The following is a 7,124-nucleotide window of genomic DNA, read 5'->3' as shown; positions in this document are numbered from 1 at the left end:
TAGTGTGCCCATGCCATTGCGGCCATTAACCATATGCATTTGGATCCCAGTGTATACTGCCTTAAGATTTTCACAATGAAATACTTTAAAAGGGCATTTGAAACTCCCTTTGCATCTGTCCCCAATAATATTGAGTTGGCATGTATTTACAACCGTACAGTGTTGCCACCAAGGACTATATGCCTTCTCGGTAGGCCAAAAAAGCAACGAAGAATATCCGAGATAGAATATCCGATCACCAGGCCTTTGAAGTGCAAATGATGCAGCGCAGTGGGTCATAATAGGAGAACAAGCAGAGAACCGATAGAGTGAATTACTTGATGTTAACATTGTGTTTTTGTATTGAATTAAGAATTTCATGAATTAATGAATAGAGTGAATTCGAAGTTCTTAATATTGTATTGCTATACTTGTTGTACTTTTATGTTGTCATAAATATTGAAATGGAGACTTTGGAACCCCTATTGAAAGCTAATTTGGATTGATTGTTCACATGCTATTAATAAGTTGATAAAGCAGTGACATACCACATGCTACTAAAATAAGTGACATAAAGAAAACTGTTTCGGATGTGCAACATCCGAAAATATCTCTGCAAACATCCAGGGACTCTTTGGATGTTCACAATAGTATTTTCGGATGTACAACATCCGAAAATATCTCCATTTCGCATGTTGGACATCTGAAAATAATTTCGGATGTCCAACATCCAAAATTATGACATTTTCGAATGTTGAACATTCGAAAATGTCTTTGCAAACATCCAAGAATGCGTTGTTTATCTCCAAATTGCCAACGAATACGATATGACATATATGACTCAGCAATATCGTCAAATAAAGCGTCATTATGCACATTGCAGTTTGATATGCCTCCTGCCTGTCATATGAAATTACCTCATCAGGCTTGAAATAGGGATTCTATATTACATGTTATATAATATGCACTCAGTCAATAAAAATAATTATAAATACTTAAATATACTTAAAAGTAATCAATATCAAATTACACACTAACCTCATTAGGTTGGAGATGATCAAATTCTTGTCTGATGGGAGGCATTAGGTTATGTCGATTGCCATGATAAATCTTCGGTGGCTCCCATCTTTTGGCCTTAGGCATATTTGGAAAGATACTATGTGATATGGGCCTTATATGCATAATATGCTCATACGACCAGCATTGCAATAAATCAAGATATGATAAATATTAAATATTTTAAGAAAACAATATAAACTATTATGCTTATGTCATATACCAAAAAAAAAAAGTTATCTGCATGAGAGTGGCTGAACCACTAAAAGGTCTTCGCTTGAAAGTACACGTTTTTTCAAGGGAGCGATAGAGGAATGCAAGGCCTGCAGCTCCCCAAGCATATATGTTGGCTGCCTCAATATCTTCAAATAATTGCAAGTACCTTGTTAGCACTATTGAAACTGATGCATCAGCGAATATTGTGACGCTGATGAGGAAGAACATATATGCTTAAGTATATCTATAAACTTCAGCAGCGGTTGCATCAAGTGGCAATTCTCTAAAATTCGCCTTCAGCCATGTATGCCTCAAGACATCCAAGTTGTCATCAGGGACTATACCCACATTGTCTTGTATATACTGTCGCAGGTCACTGATAGGACGACATGTAACTGGCTCGCCATCCACAGCCAATCCTAATATCTCGTATACATCAAATAGCGTTGGTGTCATCTCACCAATTTGAATGTTGAAATGCAATGTATTTGTTTCAGAACGCAACCTCTCGACATTAGCTGAGACCAAATGATGATCAATTCTGCCTGGTCGAATGATAGATAAGGGACCCAACCCAGACGCATTTACTAATTTAACTTGCTCTTATGTTAATTTCTACTCGTTTTATTGATAAGTCTTGTCCTCAATTCTATTTTTTTTTTTCTTCTAAAATACAACAAATAGACAACATATTAGTCCCAATAAATATACATGTATTTCTCATAGAATGTTTGAACCTGAGTACAATTTATTGAAAAACAACAAATTAATAGAAAGGGCAGGTGAATATATACATATACTTGTCCTTCCCATATAAAATATGATGCATGTTCAAGATGAAGTTGCAGTAAACTGGGGCCTCGAGGACCTCCTGGATATCTTCCATCGGGATGTAAATGATACATATTCACTGAAATCCCATATGGTCACCATGTTAATCATAAGATTACATATACATAAATTTACTAGATAACAAACAAACAATAATGATATGTTATATACATAGTGTTATAGACCATGACCTAATACTACTATATCAAAAGAACATGATAATACAATGGAATTAATATCGAGACAACAATACCTCATAATGCATTTGCATAAAGATTGAACGAAACAATGCTAAGTCACAAATCGAATGAGCTCTCAAATAAATCTAGTCACGAATTATTCTATCTAAAATACCTCATAATGCATTTCCAATCTTGCTTTTTCCTATGTTTATTTCACATATTTGGAATTCATATGTTCCCAGTTTCTAATGTTTGGCAATCGATTGGTAAACTATCTCTCAGAATCTGGATTAATACCTATTTCTAACCCTACAAATTGCATATATCAGGTTAACCATTTTTAATCGTTCAATTGCATATATTCAAAAGAGGAACAATAAGAATTCAAAAGAAGACACAAATTTCAAATGAAGAACAATAAGCATTCAAAAAAAAAATCTAAGGACATGACTAAAAAAAATCATATAATAGAGCTATAGAAGAGCAATAAGCATGAAAAAAAGGCACAAATTTCACCAACATAAATCTTCACTAATTGGGCAATCATATACTTCATAAAATTGATATAATTGATAAATTGATCAAATGCAACTAAAAGAGACCAGTATTATATAAAAAAAGTGAATAAACAATTAAGAAATTCACACCTAATATCAGGCCACTCTTTGAAATAGCTATAAGCCTCCGTAGAACATGAAAAAAAGAATTTTCCATAGATTCTAGGGCCAGCTCCACTTGATCATTATTCATTAACCAATCCAAATAATAAACAAAATACAAAGTGGGTATTCAATGGATTACTAGGAAAAAAAAAAAAAAAAACCATGAAAAATAAAACAGAAAAACCCATAGCCAAGTTTTTTACAGATTAAAATAGAGCCTCTGTACCCAACAAAAAATAAAAAAGAAGCAGAAAAATTTAAAGAAAAAACTTCTAAAAATACAAGTACAAACTAGAAAATACAAAAGAGAAAAAAAAAAAGAAAAAACGTACCCTTTCTACATAGAAAATGTAACTTCTATACTGATGTATTTTTAGGGATGCATCATATACACAACAAAACCTAGTAAAAATTAAAAAAACCAATAGTAAAAAATAAAACCCCCAAAATGATAAAGAGAATCATTTGGACCATTAGATGCAGAGAATCATTAAGACCATTAGATGCAGAGTAGAGCACAATGATTTATTTCTAATAAAAAAAAGAATGAAAAACAAGCAAAAAAAATAAAAAACATTACCTTCTTGAATAAGATGAAGGAGGTTGAAGATGATGAGACTTCGAAACTGATTCTCGTTCGAGAGAGAGCACGATAATAGGGAAGAGGGAAGAGAAAAGTCAAGGGAGGGGAGGGGTTTAATGGGGTGAGAGAGAGTAGCGAGGTTTTGTTAAGCTATCAGTCATTTTCGAATGTTCAACATCCGAATTTATGAGACTTTCGGATGTTGAAATTGCCAAATTACATTGTTGCATCTGCGGCTATTTTCGGATGTTCAACATCCGAATAGATTTTCGGAATAAAGTTGTCTTTTTTTTAAAATAGCATTATGGAAGATAAAAAATAGACAGTTGTGTAATAACGGAAATTATTTGGTGTAACCGTAATAACGTAAACTATAACGGATTTCTAAATAATTTTCTCTATTTATAAATGTGAGATGGTAAGAAGTATTAAATACAAAATTGAGCTAAATCCAATGTATAAAAAAGAAAAGAAACGAAAATACAATATACACTCTAAGAATCGGATTTGAAGGTAAAATATAAAATATGCATGACACTTTTTTAATTTGATAATAAAGTGGGAATTTTTCGTAAATTCTCCTAAAACAAACCAGAGAAGTTTTAAAATTTGATAATAGAACGGGGAGTTTATGTTAAATTAGTATCTAAAGATTGAGCAGAAACTATTTGATTTTTTTAGCGTGAGATTTAAAGAATTCAAAATCTAATATTTTTCTTAAAATCATGATACGGTAACTGTTAAGTGAATCCTAAATTTTCAGTTTGAAACATCCAATTCTCCAAGTAGCTCCTTCACACAAGGAAGTAAATGTACAATGTGATCTCGCTTGAGCATAGCATATGTAGCGGTAAAGTTACCTATATCCATGCCAGAGTTAAAAGGGGTGTACACGTGAATAAAAGAGGACACTATGCATAGATGTAGAATGGAGTACATACCCTAGAAATAGACGATTTTAAGGTAAGGCATCTTTCTAATTCAATAAATTAAATTTTTTTTTTTTAGGACTTAGAAAGATAGAATATAGAGTTTATGGTTCTAATCTATTTCAATTTTCAAGATTTAGGGACTCACGTGCATATTTTAGGAGAGATATGGGAGGGAGCTCCCATCGAAATAGTAGATGATATTAGTTTCCATAATAATAAGAAAAGAAATGTACTTTGAAGGAAGCATGTACCATTTTTTTCTAGGAGCTCCATGAGCGAAGGAGATAAAGCTAAATTCATGGCAATTGATTTCAAGAGCATTTTAGAAAAAATAAGATTTACAATGACCATCATAAAATAATGGAGTTAAGATGATGATCTAATCCCTACCTATACTAACTTCGGTATTTTAGGAGAGTTGACAGAGCTCCCTTTCAAATAGAAGATGACGTGAGTTCCCATAATTATAAGAAAAGATTAATTTAGAAGATGATGTGAGTTTCCATAATTATAAAAAAGATTAATTTTGGAAAATGCAAACGCATAAGCTTATGATAGAAGGAGATATAATTAGATCCATGGCAATGGTTTGAAGGAAGTAGCACGCACTGGACTTGAAGGGAGTAGCACGCAACAGTTTTAGAGAAAGATTACATAGATATAATTAGATTCACGGCAATGGGTTTCAAGCGGTGTTCAAAAGATCGGCCGATTTTTTAAAAATCGGCTGACTAACTTGGGATTGGTATCTGGCTGATCCCGATCTGGCCCGATTCCAACGGTCATGTATGCAGAATTTTTTTTTCAATACACTAATCAGCCGACTAATTGGACTAATCGGCAGTAATTGGCCAATTAGTGTACTAATCGATGATTTGATCTAAAAATCGATCGATAAGTGTACTGTCACAGTGCAGAGTCTGCGAAGCTATCTTTATAACATTTTTTATATATTTATCTTTTTTTTCTATTCCCTATTCTTATTTCTCTACTTAAAATTTTATATATTATTACAAATTTTTGGACACTCTTTCTATGCAGCTAGCCTGCATATTGTAGAAATGTGGGCTTGGCAATAGATATATTTTTTAAATATAATTTGATCCTAATTTTTAGAGAATATATAATCTTTGACATGAAGATTATGAATATGAAAAAAATAATTAAAACTAGAAATAATAATTATACTAAGAAAACATTTGTACCGTTAGTTACAATTTTTTTTAGATGGACCACTTATTTGCATCCATCTTGATGCTTTATACCTCTGGACTGCATATTGTAGAAATGCGGTTCAGTCCGCATGAAACAATTTTCCTAAATTTTTTATTTGCTAACTGCAGGGTTTGACGCTTTGGGCAAGTAGACTCAAATGCACCAGTGTTGCTCAGGCGCGACAAGGTGCCAAGCTCGTAAGTCCCTCAACTCGGGGGATATAAAATTTATTCGTTGTTCACCTAATTTTATCTTCAATCTAATACCTACACCACCAACCCCTGAGGGACACATAAATAGAGAGATGGAAATTTATCAAAATTGTCACAAATAGACGAACAATTTTATATTTTACCTATATTTTTAATTGATTTCTAAAATACCCAAAACAAAAAACATAGTCTTGAGTTGAAATATTATACTATTTTATAATATTATATCATATTATATCATATTATATTATATATTATATATTTATAATTATATTATTAATATAATTTATATTATATAGTATATATTGATTACATAGTATATATAATATATAATATTAATATATATTATTATATATTGATCACTGAAAAAGTATTGCTTCAGGTGCCTAATGAAACCCAATTATGCTTATAATATGTACTTTTTGTTTTTTTATGTCACAATATAAAAAAAGAATACATGTAAATTTTAAACATTTCTTATAATTTTTTACAAACTTTTTTGGATTTTTTGAAGTTTTTGGGATTTTTACCAAAATTACATTTTTTCAAAAAAAATCAAGACACTAATAGGCCGATCTAGTCGGAATGGGTCGGACTAGTCGGATTGGGCCAAGACCGACTAATCGGCCGGATCCATTGTTTTGAAAACCGTTTCAAGGGAGTAGCACACAACAATTTCAGGGAAAGATTAGATATTTGTTAATTAGACGATCTCTCAGTGCCAAGCCAATATTTAAATTAAGTAGGCTTTATTCTTAGCCATCTTTTTATTTTAATTTATAAGTTTTATTGTTAAATTATGGGACATTGCGCAAGAAGACAATAGTAAATTATGTTCCAACTCTATCATGTGTTTTTTATGTTATTGTTCATTTATTTTTCTTTGTTATTTTCCAATGTTAACGTTTTTAATAGTATTAATAATCTTTGATATTAACATTCAAAAATAAAAAAATCGATAATTATATGCATGATTATAAAATTATTATTATATTAATTTATTATTTACTTCCTAAATTATGATTTTATTATACATGTTTTAAGCTTTTCACTGTAGATTATAAAAATTTCAAATAAATGATATTGTTTTTTATATAAAAGTCATTACTAAAAACTAAATTTCTTAAAAAAAAAAAAGATTATGTATTTATATGCTCATTAATTTCATTTATGACCAATCGAACTTTTAACTTATAAAAAAAAAAATTTCTTTTCACAAGAAATCACTTTGTGTGTTTTTCATGTCCATCTTAATA

The sequence above is a fragment of the Amborella trichopoda genome, chromosome 4, assembly GCF_054954075.1.
Source record: "Amborella trichopoda isolate Santa Cruz 75 chromosome 4, AtrichopodaSantaCruz75HAP2 v2.0, whole genome shotgun sequence".
Classification (NCBI taxonomy): Eukaryota; Viridiplantae; Streptophyta; class Magnoliopsida; order Amborellales; family Amborellaceae; genus Amborella; species Amborella trichopoda.
Note: the sequence above shows the minus strand (reverse complement) of the source record.